The sequence below is a fragment of the Narcine bancroftii genome, chromosome 3 (genome assembly GCF_036971445.1).
Source record: "Narcine bancroftii isolate sNarBan1 chromosome 3, sNarBan1.hap1, whole genome shotgun sequence".
NCBI lineage: Eukaryota > Metazoa > Chordata > Chondrichthyes > Torpediniformes > Narcinidae > Narcine > Narcine bancroftii.
The window spans coordinates 42671385-42690459 of record NC_091471.1 but is presented as its reverse complement, the minus strand read 5'-3'; positions in this window follow the sequence as shown (position 1 = coordinate 42690459).

Here is a 19075-nt window from a genome sequence, read left to right as displayed (position 1 = left end):
CAAGAGTCTGGTAGATGGAGTAAAAAGCTGGCAAATGTAAGATTATCCACTTTGAAAGAAAGAAAGGAGGATCAGAAGACTATTTAAATGGTAAGTGATTTCAGCATGCTGATGCGCAAAAAGGACTTGGGAATGCTTATGCATGAATTGCAAAAGGTTAGTTTGCAGGTGCAGCAGGTTATCAAGAAGGTAAATTGAATGTTGGCCTTCATTGCTAGAGGGATTGAAATTAATAGTAGACAGGTAATGCTTTGCACCAGTGCAAAGTACTGGTGAGATTGCATTTGGAGTACTACATGCATTTCTGGTCTTCTTACTTATGGAAGATATAATGGATTTGGAGGCAGTGCGAAGGAGAATCACCAGGTTGATTCCAGGAATGACAGGGTTTGCCTTTGAGGAAAGATTTAGTACCTTGGAATGTACTTTCTGGAATTTAGAAGAATTAGCAGAGATCTTATAGAATGCCATAAAATTATGAAACGCATAGATAAAATTGAGATAGGTAAATTGTTTCCAATGGTAGGTGATGTAATAGATCTGTGTCAATATTAATATTTAGGTTAATGTTAAGCTATATTTCTTTTAAAAAATGTCTTAGGTAATTTAGTGGGTTTGGAATAGGGTTACATATCCATACAATACATTCAGAAGTGAAGTCACCTTTTGGAGTTGTGATGTCTGCAAGTCAGAGTTATGAAGGTCACATGGCTTCCAAGAAACTGGAACTGGAAATGGTTAAAACTGAAAATGGTCACATCCTTTCCAAGAATTAAGACTGATGATGTAATGTCACATGATTTTGAGAAATATATTGGCAAATTCAGACATTTTGAGGCAGTTCAGAAGTCAAGACCCTGTGGAATACACAGGAGTTGGTCACTTGTGAAACACAGGGTTGAATTGCAGTAACCTGAATATGTGCAGTGAACTGGAATTCACTGTCTATATATTGTTCAGATGGCTGGCATGCTCCTCTGTCCCCTCAGGCCTTGGAAGAATTCGCCTACTGGTTGGATTGCTTCCAGTCCTACCTGACAGCCATACAAGATGACTTCAACTCAGATCATCTCTGGAGGTCAGCTTTTCTCTCCTGAGTTGGCCCAAAAGGTACGCTATCATTGGAGACTGTGTTACCTGTGAGTCGGCCTTAGAAGGCTTGAAGGCCTGCTACAAGAGCCCCCAGAATGATGTGCTCTCATCGTTGGCAGCATCCGGGTGAGTTGCTGGGCAACTATGTTCTTCAATTGTGGGCCTGATCAGAAAATGGCACTACAAAGTGGCCATAGCCAGATGAGGGAGGAGGAACAAATCCAGGACACCCTCATGGCAGGAATGAGGTCCAAGTATGTGAAGAAACAACTGCTGGAGTTGGGGAAGGAAGACTTGGCCAGCAACCTGGAGCTAGTGAAATTGCTCGAGCAGGCCCAACTGGGAATTGATGATCTCATAGGGGAAAGTGGTGTTCTTTCAGGGAACCAGGTCGTTGGGGCACCTGTGACCCCTACAGCCTCTAGGGATGCTATTTCTGTGGACAGGCACAGCACCCTTGCACCCAATGCCCTATGAAGGACTCTGTGTGCATAGGATGCAGTAAGCGAGGGCACTGGGTTAAGGTCTGCTGGGCTAAAGGGAACCAAAAGACGGTGACCGTGTCTACAACCCCTGAATCATCGCTCAACCCATGCCTGAGTCCCAAAGGACCATGGTGTTTGCTACCAGCATCTTGCTGCGCCTTTTGGGAGGTGAAGCATCGCGGGAAGCCATAGTGGCCATCTTGGCGTGCCTCAAGGTCAGTGCCATCTAGTCCGTCTTGCTGCTCTTTGTGGACAATGCCATCTTGTCTGGCCTCAGGCCAAGGGGAGAGAGTCAACATCAGTATGGGGAGCAACGGTGTTTCCAGAACACTAGCATTGGTCCTCCTGGATCAGGCAAAACCTCACAAATTGAATAAATCGATGATGGAGGTGAGGGTAAACAGACATTTGACTGATTGTTTAGTAGACACTTGCTCCACACAGTGCTTTTTTAAACTCTGCAACGGCTCTGCAGTACAGCTTAAGAGTTTACCCGACAGACTATCGTATTTTTCTTGCTTCGCACTCGCACTCTGTGATGATCCAGGGGTATTATATAGTACATCTAACTGTAAAAGGGGGGGGTGAAATTTGTAACTTCCGATTGTATGGACTGAAGGATTTGTGTGCTCTTGTGTTGCTGGGTCTGGACTTCCTGTGTCACCTTAAAAGTGTGACCATGAGTACTCTGACCCATTTCCTCCAATCACGGTCAGATTCCACATCTTGTCTCTCCACCCTAATTATTGATCCTCCCTCCCCCCCACTATTTCCGAACCTGACTCCCAATTGCAAACCAATAGCTATAAAGAGCAGGTGATACAGTGTGGGGGATTAGGAATTTATCAGAGCCGAGACACAACGGCTGCCCCAGGAAAACATCACTGAATCTAACAACAGCCCATGGAGAGCCCAGTTGGTAGTCATGAAAGGGGAAGAAAAGTCCAGGCTAGTGATTGACTATAGCCCAACAATTAATTGTTTCACACTCCTGGACGCATACCCTTTCCCTCGAATTTCGGACATAGTAAACAAAATTGTGCAGAACTGGGTCTATTCAACCATCGACCTGAAAGCTGCATACTATCAATTACTGATCCATTCTGAGGACCACCCCTACAAAGCATTTGAGACAGACAGACAGCTCTATCAGTTCCAGAGGGGTCTCAATCTTCCAGAGAAAAAAGGACCAATGGTTGATGAGTACAGATTGAAGGCCACCTTCCCATATCTCAACCATTTGTGGACGACAAACTTCAGAGGTTTCTCCACATCCCAAGGCCCTGAACCTCATGTACAACCCCAGTAAGTGCTTGTTCCAGACAAAATGTCTGACCATTCTGGGCTATGTGGTGGAGAATGGCGTCATTAGTCCTGACCTCGATCGAATGCATCTCCTGTTAGACCTCCCTATCCAGAGGACCATGAAAGCTTTAAGGAGGTGCCTGGGCTTCAACTCCTACTACAGCCAGTGGGTCCCTCACTAGGTGGACAAGTTCTTCCCCCACTTGAAGTCCACCTCTCTCCCATTGTCAACTGAAGCCCAGGCAGATTTTGACTATGTTCAGAGCTACATTGCAAAGGCCACCATACATGCGGTGGATAAGGATGCACCCTTCCAAGTGGAAAGCGATGCCTCTGACATAACTCTGGATGCTACCCTAAACCATGTGGGCAGGCCGGTTGCCTTTTTCCTCCCGCACACTACAAGGCTACAAGCTTTGGAACCATCTGTGGAGAAAGAGGCTCAAGCTATTGTAGAGGCGATCAGGCACTGGAGCCATTACCTGGCCAGCAGAAAATTTACACTGCTCACCAACCAGCGATTGGTGGCATTTATATTTAACAATGTGAAAAAGGGTAAAATTAAGAATGATAAGATCGCTAGATGGAGGATCGAACTCTCCACCTATAATTATGATATAGCATACAGGCCAGGTACTCTCAATGAACTCCAGATGCCTTGTCAAGATTAAGCTGTGCCTCTGCACACACTAGCCAGTTGCGGTCACTGCACGATGAGTTTTGCCACCCAGGCATCACCCATATGGCTCATTTCATCAAGGCATGCAACCTGCCCACTCCATTGAGGATATCAGGGAAATGATCAGGTCCTGCAAGATCTGCGCAGAGTGCAAGCTGAACTTCTACTGCCCCAACTAAACGCACCTGATAAAGTAATTCTGCCCCTTTGAATGACTCAGTGTCGATTTCAAGGGTCCCCTCCCTTCCACCATGGAAACATGTACTTTCTCAACTTCTTCGACGAGTATTCATGTTTTCCTTTCACCATCCCCTGCCTAGACATGACCTCCACTATGGTCATCAGGGCCTTGCACCCTATTTTTGCCCTGTTTGGGTATCCCAGCTATATCCATTGCAACTGGGGCGCATCACTTATGAGCGAAGACCTACGCCAGTACCTCCTCGTAAGAGGCATTGCCTCAAGCAGGACGACTAGCTACAGTCCCCAGGGGAACTGCGAAGTTGAAAAGGAGAATGCGGCTGTATGGAAGGCCATGAAATTAGCTCTCCGATCTAAAGACCTTCCAAACTCACACTGGCAAGAAGTCCTACCCATGGCGCTCCATTCTATAAGGTTGCTCCTCTGCACAGTGACAAATGCAACTCCTCGCAAACTTATGTTTATGTTCCAGAGGAAATCCATGTTTGGGACTACTGTTCTGGCTTGGCTGATGGCACCAGGATAAGTCCTGCTGAAAAAGCATGTGAGGAGGATCAAGACAGACCCCCAATCGAGAGGGTGCACCTGCTGCACACCAACCCAATATATGCCTATGTGGCACACCCTAATGGCAGAGAGGACACCATCTTGATCAGAGTCCTGGCATGCACCGGAACTGAGAATCCAATGCCTCAAATGTGCCAGGAATAACCAAGTATCCCACCCAGGGTCCTGGAAGACGCTGCTCAGGAAGTGGTCCTATCCACACTGCTACCAGAGCTGGAGCCCTCGAGACTCACTGACCCTGAACCACAGGGGGTCCAGGAAATTCAGGAAGCCCAAAGTCCTCCAGTACTGCGGTGCTCAACCAGAATTACCAGACCCCCTGACACACTTAACTGGCAAATATTTATAAAGTTTTTTTTTGAATGAAAGGTCTCCGTTTTTCACCCTCAGGCTCAATTCTGAAGGGAGGGGTGAATGCAGTGAACTGGAATTCACTGTTATGTATTGGCTCCTCCCCTGGCTTCACCCTCACCTACCCCAATATAAACCCTGGTTTTCCCACCTTACCTCACCTGAGGACTATTATGTCTACTGGCCATTAATTGTTAAGCTATTAAAAGCGTGTTTGTACTCCTTACCTTGTCTCTGAGTGCATTCAGTCATGTTACAATATGTAATTATAATAAAAGGGGAATACAGAAGTAAATGGATTTGAAAAGGGAGACCACTTTCTGACGGCTTTCCTTTTGAAAATAAAGAGTACAGCTTCATTGTGGAAGTTAACTCCATGACTCTTCAGGAGATAAGGAAGAGTTGAAGATAGCTAGAGTGAAGAAATCTCTTCCTAGAAAATGCTCAGCAAGATTTATGTTTGGGGAAAATCTAAGAACTTGAATGTTAACAAGTACTTCATCATCTGAAGGCATATAAATATGATTTGTAAGCCATGAGAAGTCACTCTTGGAGTAAGACTAGCTGCCCGTAACAGTGCTTCTTTTTCAACAGAGTTCTCATGCTTTGCAAAGTGATTAAAAGTCTGTTTGTGCAGCTGTAGTTGTGTTTGTTTTCAAACAACCAATGGTCCATTTTAACAGGCTGATTGGCCTTCCTCTCTCCTGTGTTTCCTCTCTCCTCTCTCCAGAAGTTTGTTGACACTTTTGCTAATTGCACAATGAAGTAGTATTGAGGGCTGTTCTACTTTTCCAAAATTCATTTATTGTTCAGTCATTCTTAGTTTGCACGTTTAGTGCAAGTGGCTGAAGATGAACTCTATAACGTCAAACCCTCCACCTCCTTTATGCCAAGAAAAACAGTCCCAACCTATCCAAGCCGCTTGCAGTCCTGGCAACATCTTTATGAATCTTTACTGTACTCTCGTGAGCTTATCTTAATCACATCCTTCCTATAATATATTGGCCAGAACTGCTCACAGTTGCTTGTCGCACCAATGCCCTAGAGCACTGCAACATGATGTCCCAAGTCTTGTACCCAGTGTCCCATCAAATGATGGCAAGGTTTTTACATACCTTCTTCATCACCCTGTACACTTGTGTTGCCATTTCCAGGGAACTATGTACTAATAATCTAGGACTCTGTGCATTATAATATTCCCAGGGTCCTGCCATTCACTGAATATGTTCTGCCCTTGTCTTGTGTCCAGAAATGCCTCACCATCACTATTTCTATGCACTTCCTCAAACTGGAAGAATGCTTACAGCTCATCTGTTGCATCTTCAGACATTTTAAAAGCTGCACTTGAAATGCTCATCTTGTGTTTCTCCAACATGGATATTTTACCAGGATAAAGGCATAATTAAACAGAGTTTAATTATGTGCATTCCTTTATTCATATCTGTTATGAAAAGATAATTTTTCCCCTGAGATGAAGACAGAGAGATCAAGGAAGAGGAGAGAGGTATCAGAAACAGTCTGGGTAAATTTCAGGACAGTGTGGAAGTAGGCAGCCAAGTTAATGAAGTTGTCAAGTTCTATTTGGGTGCAGGAGGAAGCATCAATGCAGTCATGGGAAGAGTTGGAGAGTGGTACCAGATTAGGATTGGAAGGATCCCTTTCTCTTAGAGACATAATTACCTTTGTTTGCTCACCCTTGTCAATGCATAATATATTCCTCTCTGACTTACAGTGGGTTTTGATTGTATCGAAACATTGGGAGGAATTGCCAATTAAGTGTTGCATCTTAGACACAAGTAGTCCTCTCAACACTGGCATAAAGGATAGTTTCACGTGCATTGAGGATTCCTTCAATATTGTATAATTCTCTGATATGGAGATACAGAATTGAACTTCCCTGAAATACATGGCAGATCATTTCTCAAATGAAAAATTTTGTACAGACATACTCAGCAAGAACTGGAATTGATAGGATACAGTAACACAGTTACTCGGTCAGGAGGAACAAGTAATAAATTGGATCTCCCATTTTTTTCACAAAACTTTATGGTGCAAATTTAAACATTTCCTTCAAATACCTAGAAATTCAAAATGATAATTTTAAAATCAAGCATGAAAAATAGGATTTATCATTGCCCTGCTTGTATATTTAGAACTGGAAGAAACATTATTAAGCGTAGTGTTGAATGAACAAAAAAAGGTTCAGGGAGGTATCTATTATGGGAGAGGCATCTAAAATGAGGAAAGCATACCTCTTCCCTCACCTGACTCATCTTTATTACACAAAATAATGATATACTGCTAGCAAACACAGACTATTGTAGTCCATGCCATATGCATGACCATAAATACCTGGACACTGTTGGGTCAAAGCTCCTCCAAGCATTTTCAGTCATCTTCCACCTTCTGAAATGTGGTTGGAGAGAATGAGCTACACTGTGTAGGAGAATTTGGCGTTAAATTGAGAACACAAAACAGGAAGAAATATTCACAGTAATCCTAATGCAAAATAGTGATGCAAAAGTGCAGATAAGTTGTAAAAACATGGAAAAACTGGAGGAACTCAGCTGGTCACATAGCATCCATGGAAGGTAAAGATTTATAACCAAAGTTTCAGGCCTGAGCCCTTCTTCAAGGTATGAGCAAAAGGCCAACAGGTGCCTGAATAAAAAGTCTGGGGGAAGAAGGGAGGAAAGTGCAGAGTGAGGTGGAGGGGGAGAGTGGGAGTGATATAGCATGAGCTAACAGACAAAGGTGAAAACTGGATGTGGATCGGAGGACAGGAGAGAGGAAAGGGGAGAATTGATTGGGGGATGGGTGGCTCTGTGAATGCAGAACTGGAGGAAAGGGGACAGAGGGAAAGGGAAAAAAAGAGAGACCTGTAGGAAGTGAAAAATAGGGATAAGGAAAGGGGAAAGACTGCGGGGGTGTGGGGGTTGGGGAGCTAATGGAAATTGGAGAAATTGTTGCTAATGGAGGGTGCCCGGATGAAATATGAGGTGTTGTTCGTCCAGTGTGTGGATAGTCTTATTCTGGAAGTGCATGAGATTATGGACTGACATGTTGACATAAAAATAGGGCTGGGATTTGAAATGAGTTGTTCTTTGGATATCCCAGCTCTTGCAACAGACAGAGCGAAGGTGCTGAACAAAGTGATCTCCCAGTCTGCGTCCAGTCTCTCCTACGTAGAGGACATAACCGCGGGAACACCAGATGCAGTAGATGACCCCTGCAGATTCACAAATTAAGTGTTGCTGCACTTGGAAGGACAGTTTAAGTCCTTGAATGGTAGTAAGGGCAGAAGTGTGGGCTCAACTGTAGCATTTCTTGCTGTCACAGAGGGAGATGCCAAGTGGTCAATACAGTCTTTTTGAGAGTTGGAGCAGTGTTTGATTAGTGTACCAAGTGGAGATTCAAGAGTCTGCAGCTGCTCTTGAACAAAGTGGTGCTCGTTTTCAGGGTTCTGAACCTTCTGTTTAAAGGCAATACTGAGAAGAGGTTGTGGCCAGGGTGATAGGGGATGGGGGTGGGGGGATGGGGGGGGGGGAGTCATTTATAATGCTTGCAGTTTTCCTTGGTCACTGCCTCACATAGATGTTTACAATGGATGAGAGGAGAGAACCTAACATAGACCTGCATATGCATTACTTGCCAACTTCTACAACCTTCTGTGTCCCTGAAGCAATCAGTTGAGTCTTGAGCTGAAACATTAACCATCCCTTTGCCTCCAGAGTTTCACTGACTTCCTTCAATTGCTTATTTTATTCAATAAGGTTAGAACGAGAAAGGACAAGCACATGATGATTTTAAGAATTTTGACCTTGTTGATGAATGGGAAACTGGAGGGCTAATTCAATGAAACAATTCTCAATGTCTCTGAAAGTTGAAGTAATGAAAAATATGATGAATGTTAAATGATTTCAATATCTGCTCAAGACAGATTAGGCAATGGAAGTATCGCTTCACCATGATCATCTTTCTTCCAGGTCTAGAGTTCTCTTGTAGGTCTGCAAAAATACTACGGATGAGCCCAAGACTGTAGGATTTATCATTTGTCATACATGTCATGATGAACGCCGAGTTTTGCACAATACCCTTACAATGCCAGTGATCAAGTTTCGAATCTAATGCTTTTTGAATGGAGTTTGCATGTTCTCCCCTATTCTGTGTTGGTTTCCAGTGGGTGGTCTGGTTTCCTCCACCTGTCAACAACATTAAAGGAGCTGTAGGGTGTTGTAGGGTCATTGGTGTATTTAAGGAGCATGGGGGTCATGGGACATAAGGCCTGTTACTATGCTGTATGTCTAAAATCTCAATAGAAAAATATCCAGTTAGATAAAAGATATCAGTGATGATTCAAGAAAGATGAAATAAGTGGATCACTTGCAGACCCACAGAAAAGACTGAACACAGTGCTAAAACAACACACCCTTTATTTGTACTGAATAAATGAACTTCTAAGGATGATAGAATGCGACATATGTTGACCTTCGATTCAAGTCACCTAAAGTTGCTGGAAAGTCTGCCTGCTACTTTCCAATTTGGATGCATTTAACATGCATTTCTGCATCAACTTTACTTCCTCTACCAACTTCTAGGTGGCACACTTCCAGCCTGACAGATTAACAATCTGTGAGGCACAGTCATTTTTATATGGCTAAATTTCTGAAGAAAACTCTCAATTTTAGTTCTAATTCAACTGTGCTCAGGAATTAAGTTCTATTTGTAGCGGCGGCTACACTGCTCCTGCAATAACACACGCAACCAGACGGGTTGAGCTCAGTGAGCAGACTAGTTTATTGCAGGCTGCTGGACTGCACTTATACTCCCAGTCTGGACCTGGCTGAGAACCGCGCTGGAGGGCGCTGATGTCATCCGGGCGTCACATGGTCCCCAAGCGTGGGTTTCTGAGCCCCAAGCTGGAAGGAAGGGAAACCTGCGATGGCACCATTTTGGCTGGCTGCCCCGCCGGTTCTCCTGGCTTGTGGTGAGCCACCACACAGCACCCCCTCCAGAACCAGCACAAATGTCCTTTTTTGCCGGGCGGCCTCGCTTCTTGGGCTGGGCAATGACCACAGGCTCAGTGGGATCGAGGTGCGCTGGCTTCAGCCTGTCCATGGTAAACAGCTCATGCCTGCTGCTCAAGTCCATTGTGAACATCAAGCTGGAACACTGCACAACCCTATATGGCCCCTCGAACAGTTGCTGCAAAGGTGCTGCGGTCGGGCCCCGCCACACGAAAATGAACTCTGCAGAAAGCAGCTCTCCAGGAACGTGAGTCGGGCAGGTGCCATGCCTGGGTGGCCGTGGGGGTTCGAAGGAGTCCAAGTGTACCCTGAGGTGAGGAGGTAGTTCAAGCGGCGACCACTGGGGATTGTGAGGTGCGTTGACAAACTCACCAGGTAGTGCCAACGGCGCACCGTAGTCCAGCTCAGCTGATGATGCCTGCAGATCTTCTTTGGGAGTGGAGCGGATGCCCAGAAGCACCCAAGGCAGTTCGTCCATCCAGTTGGGATGGGTGAGGTGGGCCATGAGCGCCGACTTAAGGTGGTGGTGCAGACATTTGACCAGTCCATTGGTCTGCGGGTGGTAGGCTGTGGTGCGGTGTAGCTGTATCCCCAACCTGTTGGTGAGCTGTGCCCAGAGTGCAGATGTGAACTGGGTGGCCCAATTGCTGGTGAGGTGAGCCGAGACGCCGAACTTGGTGACTCAACCATGCAACAGGGCTCAGAAGCAGGAGTTGATGGAAGCGTCTGGCATCGGGATCACCTCGGGCCAGTGAGTGGTGTGGTCCACCACCGTAAACACATAACAGTTGCCCCGGAAAACGGGTAAGGGCCCGACGATGTCCACGTGAATGTGGCTGTAGCGTTCTCGGACATGCTTGAACTCCTGTACTGGCACCCTGGTGTGCCTGTGCACCTTGGACATCTGGCAATGGGTGCATGTTCTAACCCAGCCCGCGATCTGCTTCCGCAGCCCATGCCATATGAACTCTTTTGCCACCATCTGGACCATGGACCTGACGGACAGATGTGAAAGGTCGTTGATGTGATGGAAGACCAGCCTGTGCCACTGCTGTGGAACCACTGGCCGCGGGGTGCCCAAGGAGATATCACACAGGATGGTGCCTTTGTTGCTTGGAGTTGGGAGGTCTCGGAACTGCAGGCTGGTGATGGCGGTCTTGAAGGTCCTTGTCTCCCCATCAACTTCCTGGTCCCAGGTGAGGTGGTTGAAGTCAAGGCTGGGTGTGAGATGGGTGTGAGATGGCTGGTCGTGAGAGTGCATCGGCAACCACATTGTCCCTGTGCCGAATGTCGGTGGTAAACTCTGACACATAGAAGAGGTGATGCTGCCAGCGGGCCAACCAGAGATCCTTTGCCATCGCAAATGCCTGGGTGAGGGGTTTGTGGTCGGTGAAGATGGTAAAAGTCCTCTCCTCCAAAGAATAGCAGAAATGCCACACCGCCAGGTACATGCCCAGTAACTCGCGGTCGAAAGCACTATACTTGCGTTCCGACGGGCGGAGCAGGTGGCTGAAGAATGCCAGCGGCTTCCAATATCCATTCACCTGCTGCTCCAGGATGGCACCAAATGCTGTGGCAGAGGCATCGACAGAGAGTGCCATATGCAGGTCAGTGTGTGAGTGGGCGAGCATGGCGGCCTTCGCGAGGCTGTCCTTGGTGGCCTCGAATGTGGTTCAGGCTTCTGTGTTCCAAGTGAGCTTCTTGTGTTTGGCTGCAATGAGGGCGAACAGCGGCTGCATGATGTGCACAGCACCTGGGATGAAACCGTTGTAAAAGTTGACCATACCCGTGAACTCCTGCAGCCCCTTGAGACTGTTCGGGTGTGGGAACTCCCTAATGGCGGCAATCTTCGCAGCAGTGGGCATGGCTCCTTCGGCCATGATGTTATGGACCAAAAACTGCATGGACTCTTTACTGAACTGGCACTTGGCCGGGTTGATGGTAAGGCCGAAGTCGACCAGCTGGGAGAAAAGGGCACGTAGGTGGGCCTTATGTTGCGCCCGGTCCTTGCTGGTGACAAGGATGTCGTCTAAATAAAGACAAAATCCAAGTCCCTTCCCACAGAGTCCATGAAGCACTAGATGGTCTGAGCGGCGTTCTTGAGCCAGAACGGCATGCGCAGGAATTCGAACAGGCCAAAGTGGGTGATAACGGCTGTCTTGGGTATGTCCACAGGGTGCTCCAGGATCTGGTGATATCCACGCACCAGGTCAACCTTGCAGAAGACCCACGCACCGTGCAGGTTGGCCGTAAAGTCCTGGATGTGAGGGATGGGGTAACGGTCAGGAACGGTTGCCTCGTTGAGCCATCAATAGTATCCGCAGGGATGCCAGCTACTAGAGGCTTTCAGGACCAGGTGGAGCAGTGAGGCCCACGGGCTGTTGGACTGCCCAATGATCCCCAGCTCCATCAGGTGCAAAAACTCCTCCTTCACTACCTGGAGCTTGTCAGGCGGGAGCCGGCGTGCGCCGGCGTGCCTTGGCGTGAACCGGCATGCCCTGGGTGGGGATGTGGTGGAACACCCCATGGTGCGGCAAGGCAGTGGAGAACTGTGGCTTGAGGAGTGTCGGGAACTCATCCAGGATCTGCTGGGGGGCGTGGCAAGATGGCGTAAGGAACAGATGTGCCTTCCAGTCCTCTCCTGACTCTTTGTTATTGTTTTGTCTATAAGTGCCCGTTAAAACTTTTTAAAAGCCTAGAAACAGTAAGAGGTGTTGAATCAGTTTCTAATGGTACAACTGCTGAAAAGAAGTAAAAAAAAACGGCAACAGATTGTTAAGAAACTGCATTTCCTAAGGTTATCTGAGCCTACCTGTTTACAGGAAGCCAGGACTCAGCGTGGAATGGATCCAGGAAGAGAGGTACAAGATTCGGCAATGGAGCTCCGCTCTTTATCGGTAGGGCTCTTTAAAGATGGCGCCCAGCAGCCCTTGGAACAAAGGGCTAGCCAGGCACGTGACCATGAATCAATGCCCGCTGTGAGCGCTGTCAGCTAATCTTTGACAGCTAGAACAGCTGGGACGCTGTCAGCTGAAGACCCGACTCTGAAAAGACATAGCGGTGGCGCTGTGAAATGCAACACCAGTAATGAAGACTTCAACAGACATCGATGTAATGAAGGCATTTGACATAATTCTTTCTTCTTTAGCTTGGCTTCACGGACGAAGGGTTAAGGATAACCCTCGCCATCAGCCTCCAGATACTGCTGAGGAGGTTGTGGCAGGGGTTTCCACACGTAGTCATACTGTAAGAAAAGCAGTTAAACCAAGGGAAGGAATAGAAGACCCTTTGGCTACACAGAAACAGCAAGATCCTACTGTGCCTGAATCTATTCCAGTAGATATGCTTATTAAGAACCTTGAATCTAAGTTATCCTCTACAATAAAATAAATAGGTAAGGCTTTAGTTCAAGTTAATACTAAGCTTAATACTTTGGTGGACATTAATACCCAACAGATGGTTGATTATGGAGCTTTTAAGCTTGAAACGAGCGGAAGACTTGATGTTTGTGACCAAGGCATAGTCGAGGTACGAGATCAAATACAAGATGTAAATGAAACAATTGAAATTTTACAAATTCAGAATAAAAATTTAGCGAAAAAGGTTGATTATTTGGAGAATCAATCTAGACGGAATAATATAAAAATTGTTGGTTTGCCAGAAGATATGGAAGATCAGATCCAAGAAAATTTTTCACTGAATGGATTCCACAAGTGTTAGGACAAGATAAGTTTCCGGAAGGCTTAATTTTGGAACGTGCCCATAGAGCTTTGAGAAGAAAGCCTTTTCCAGGACAAAATCCAAGACCTGTTCTGGTTCGTTGTTTAAATTATTATGATAGAGAGACAATTTTGCGTGTGGCTATAAGAAACACAACAAAGAAGATCTCCCTTGATGGTTCAGAACAATCCGGATTTGAGTCAAGAAGTTATGTCTCAACGACGTGAATTTAATCCTGTGAAAGAAGTGTTGTGGAAAAAAGGATATAAAGCAACATTTAGATACCCTGCAGTATTGAATATTTTTCAAGATGGCTATCAACCAAAATTTTTTGATAATCCTAAGGAAGCTATGGACTTTGCTCAATTGTTGCCAATTATACAATTTCAGGAAAGATGTAGTCCACCACGGTCTCCAAGGAGAGTGGAGACGCAAGATGGGAACTGAATTCCAAGAAGAAATGGAAACAATGGTGGTCGGAGTGATAAAGTTGATTAAAGAAAAATTTTTTTCTGAGAAGATTTCAGATAATGATGATAGTTTAATGTGAAATGGGAGTTGGGAGAGGGAGCTGGGCAGGCATCATTTTCCAGAAGTCATCAGCTACGTGTGAGTTATCTCACACCCAATACCTTGTGGGAGTTACCGCATTGAACGGTTGAGACAGGAGGAGGTGGTTGCAACCTCCTACCTGTTTTTTTTTCATCAATTTTTGGATTAAGGAGTGAAGTTTTTTTTTATTATTATCTTTAAATTTTTTTTCTCTTTTTGTAGTTTTAGGAGGGGATAAGGGGAGGGGTGTTTTTCTTTTTTTTCTTTTTTTTCTTTTCTTTTTTTCTCCTTCTCTTTTTCTTTGTGTTATTGTAAGTAATGTCTAAACTTAAGTTTGCCTCTCTTAATGTTCAAGGTTTAAATAATCCTATTAAGCGTAAGGAAGTACTTGCTTATTTTAAAAAAATTTAAAGTGATTGTGGCTTTTTTGCAGGAAACTCATTTAATAGATAAGGAACATTTGAAACTTAAACGTGAGTGGGTTGGACAAGTTTTCTATTCTTCATTTAATTCAAAGGCGAAAGGAGTGGCAATTCTGGTGAATAAGAATTTACCATTTCAGTTACAGAATGAAGAGAAAAATGGAGGAAGATTATTAAAACTGAATTGTACAATTCTTAATGAGGCTTGGACTCTGCTTGATGTTTATGCTCCAAATGTTGAAGATACAGCTTTTATTGTAGATGTGTCTTTATTACTTGGACAAGCAAATTCTAATGTGATGATTGGGGGAGATTTAAATGTGGTGTTGGAGCCTTTATTGGACAAGTATCCAAGAGTAATTAAGAAACACTAAGATGGCAGTACAAGTAACTAATATGATGAAAGATTTGAATTTAGTTGATATCTGGCGAAGACTTAATCCTACAGAGAAAGATTTTTCTTTTTATTCTTCACATCATAATTCCTTTTCAAGAATTGATTATTTTTTAATTTCAACACATTTGCAGGATAAGGTTATATCTGTGGATTATAAGGCAAGGTTGGTCTCAGATCATTCATTATTATTGTTAGAATATCAGAGTTCACAAGATGTTCAGAGAACTCCAAGATGGAGATTTAACACTATGTTATTACAAAAACCAGAATTTATTAGTTATTTAAAAAAACAAATTGAGGATTTTATTAGTAATAATGTTAACTGTGTTTCTAGTCATTTTGTTTTTTGGGACGCAATGAAAGCTTTTTTACGAGGTCAAATTATTAGTTATGCATCTGAAGTAAAGAAAGAGAGAATTAGAGAGATTGAAGATTTAGAGAAAAAGATAACTATTAGTGAAAAAGAATTTAAAAAAAAATGCTACTGACATGCAAAAGAACCAGTTAACTAATTTAAAATTAAAGTATAATGAATTACAAACATATCGATTTGAATGTTTAATGAATCGAACTAAACATAAGTTTTATGAATGGGGCGAGAAAGCTCATAAAGTTTTATCATGGCAGTTAAAAAAAGAACAATTATCCAAGATTATACCAGTAATTAGAAAAAAATCAGGTATTACTTTTAGACAAAAAGAAATTAATGAGGAATTTTGCAATTTTTATTAAAAAATTATATATGTCTGAGTGTAAAGATGTAAGTGAAGATGCAATAGATTCTTTTTTGAAAAATATTAATTTGCCACAGCTGAATCAAGAAGATAGACAAGAGTTGGATAAATCTTTTACAGAAAATGAAATTGAAATGGCTATAAGAGCTATGCCAAATGGAAAGGCACCTGGTGAAGATGGGTTCTCTATAGAATTTTATAAAACTTTTTATGTTGATATATCTTCTATTTATAAGAATGTAATACAGCAAATTTATAAAACTTTTCAATTACCTGAATTTTGTTCTAATGCAATAATTACGGTTATACCAAAAAAAGATAAAGATCCTTTACAGGCTTCTTCTTATCGACCAATATCATTGTTAAACATAGATTATAAAATTGTAGCTAAAGTTATGGCTAATAGATTGGCTCAATATTTACCTAAAATAATACATAAAGATCAAACAGGATTTATAAAAAACAGATATGCGTCTGATAATATTTTGCAACTAATTACTTTGATAAATAAATTTAAATTTCAAATGAATTATCCAATAGTGGTTTCATTAGATGCAGAAAAGGCTTTTGATAGAGTGGAATGGAAGTTTTTGTTTAAAGTACTTGAGAAATTTTGTTTTGGTTCTTCGTTTATTGGATTGATAAAGGCTTTATATAATAGTCCGAAGGCTAGAGTTGCTACTAATGGACAGATCTCAGAATCTTTTGATTTAACAAGGTCTACTAGACAAGGACGTCCATTGTCACCTGCTTTATTTGCTATAGTTACTGAACCTTTGGCACAGTTAATACGTCAAAATGAAAATGTTAAGGGTATGAGAGTTTTGAATGAGGAATATAAGATTAATTTATTTGCAGATGATGTTTTATTATATCTGGTGGACCCTGATATTTCTTTACCAGCAATTCAAGAATCTTTAGAAAATTATGGTCAATTATCTGGCTATAAGGTAAATTGGGCTAAAAGTGAAATTTTGTCAATTTGTAAAGATGATTATTCGATATATAAAAATATTACGAAACTGAAGTGGACAAAACAAATTAAATATTTGGGAATTAATGTCAATACAGAATATCAAGATTTATATTCAATTAATTACCTTCCCTTAATAAAAAAGATTAAACTAGACTTGATTAGGTGGAAGGACTTACCTTTAGGTTTATTGGGGAGGATTAATACTATAAAAATGAATATTTTTCCTCGGATGCAATATTTATTTCAATCAATTCCTTATTTTAAGAAAAAAAAGTTTTTTAAGGATTTATACAAAGCAGTTAGAGAATTTTTATGGAAGGGAAATTTTCCGAGGGTAGCAATGAAAAAATTGATGTGGGATTTTCAATTTGGAGGTTTGAGATTACCCAATTTTCAATATTATTATGAGGCAGCTCAATTTAAATTTCTTAGTGCACTAATGAATATGGAGGATCCGCCCAGTTGGGCAAAGATAGAATTGGCTGTTATTTTAGAAAAATCTCCACATGAATTTTTGTTTCGATGGAATAAAAATTTGTTACGAACTTATGATGTACCAATATTGAAACATTTATTGAATCTATGGATGAGTAAACTTGATAAAATGGGGCTTAAAAATAAATGGTCTGGGCGATTGCCATTATATAATAATCAACTTGTTCCTTTTACGGTCTCCAATATCACTTTGAAACAATGGGAAAGGAAAGGAATAAAAAACTTATCTTATTGTTTTTTTGAAGGACATTTTTGTTCTTTTGAGGAATTACAAAGGAAATTTGGTATTAGTGGAAATTCTGTATTTGTGTACTATCAGTTAAGATCATTTGTAAAACAGATGGTCAGCAAATGACTTTATTGCCCAAAACTAGCTTTGAGAAATATGTACTTTCAATACCAGAAAAGGAGTATATATCTGATTTGTATTGTATTTTACAAGAAAATGAAAGTAAGAAAGATTGGGATAAAGATAAGTTGAAATGGGAAAAAGATTTAGATTCTACAATAGCTGAAGAAGCTTGGATGGAAATTTGTCAAAACAGTATTCAGAAATTGATTAATGCTAGATTAGTGATGATCAATTATAATTTTATACATCAATTATACCTAACACCAGAAAAATTTTTAAAAATTGGTCTTAGTAAGTCAGATTGTTGTTTTCGTTGTGACCAGACAGCCAATAATTTTTTACATACTTTCTTGTCCTGTGACCGATTGCAACAGTTTTGGAAAGGTATTCAATCTATATTTAATAGATTATATAATATTTGTGTTGTATTAGATCCTGATATATTTTTATTAGGGAATATGCAATCATTAATTGATTTAGGATTAAATGATTATCAGATTTCTTTTATCTATTTAGCTTTAGCAGTGGCCAAGAAATGTATAGCGTCTACTTGGAAAGATAGAAATATACTAACTTTGGACAGGTGGTATTTAGAGATGAAGTCTTGTTTAATTATGGAAAGGATATCTTTTTCAATCCAAGATAAGATGTCTTTTTATAAGTTGAAGTGGACTCCATTTGTTAAGTATATGCAATTAAATTTGATTTAAGTATGTTCTTATATGTGATATTTTAGATCTGATAAATCTTTATTTTATTATTTTTATTTGTCATATTTTTTTTGTGTGTGTTTTTTTAATACATAATATTATTAATTTTACTAACTTTTCACTCTTTATTTTGGGGGAGGGGAAGGGTGTTTTTTTTAATATTTATAGATTTTTAGTTCTTGTATATGTAGGGGGGGTTAGATTGAATTAAGTTAGGTTATTAATGTTGTATTGTAATTATATTATTTTATTTTATATCTTTTCTTTAAATATAATTTTTCTTTTAATTCCTGTGTTAAAAACTTTAAATAAAGTTTTTTTAAAAATCCAGGATCTGCTGGAACTCGTCTCTGGGTGTGCTGATCGTGGCCATCTGCGCTTGCTCCAAGCAGGAGGCGTCGAGGTGATGGGCCTGGAAGGTAAACCTCTGTTGGCTGATCTGGAAGTGGACTGTCTTGTCTCCATACGTCCGGATTGCCATTGCATTGCCCACACGGATGGGAAGTCCATGAGATCGGTTCCTGGATTCGATGGCTGTGGCCATTATGATGTTGATCTGGGCTCCAGAGTCAATGATGAACCACCGGCCGCTAACTGAATCCCGCAGGTAGAAAAGGCTGTGTCTTTGGCCAGCTGCTGCAGCCATTAACAGCGGCCAGCCTAGTCATTTCCCTGGAATGATCAGGACTGATGACACTTTCGAGCCTTGGCTCCCCCGCGCTGGTGGTAGAAGCAGAGGCCTGAAGCAGATGCTGTGGCCTTGGTTATGCTCTTGGGGGCCCCTGCAGGGTCTGGGTGCTCTACCGCAGTGCTAGGAGCAGGCTTGGTATGGTCGTTCCCTGCCTCGTAACCTGCTGGACCACTGAGCCTTCCGAGAATCGTGCGAGCCATAGCTCTTGGGCCTTCTGGGTGAGCTTCCTTGGGTCGGTGAAGCTCTCCTGATCCAGCAGTGGGCGGATATCCCCAGGCATATGTTCGAGAAAGATGCGCTCGAAAAGTGGGCAGTTTGT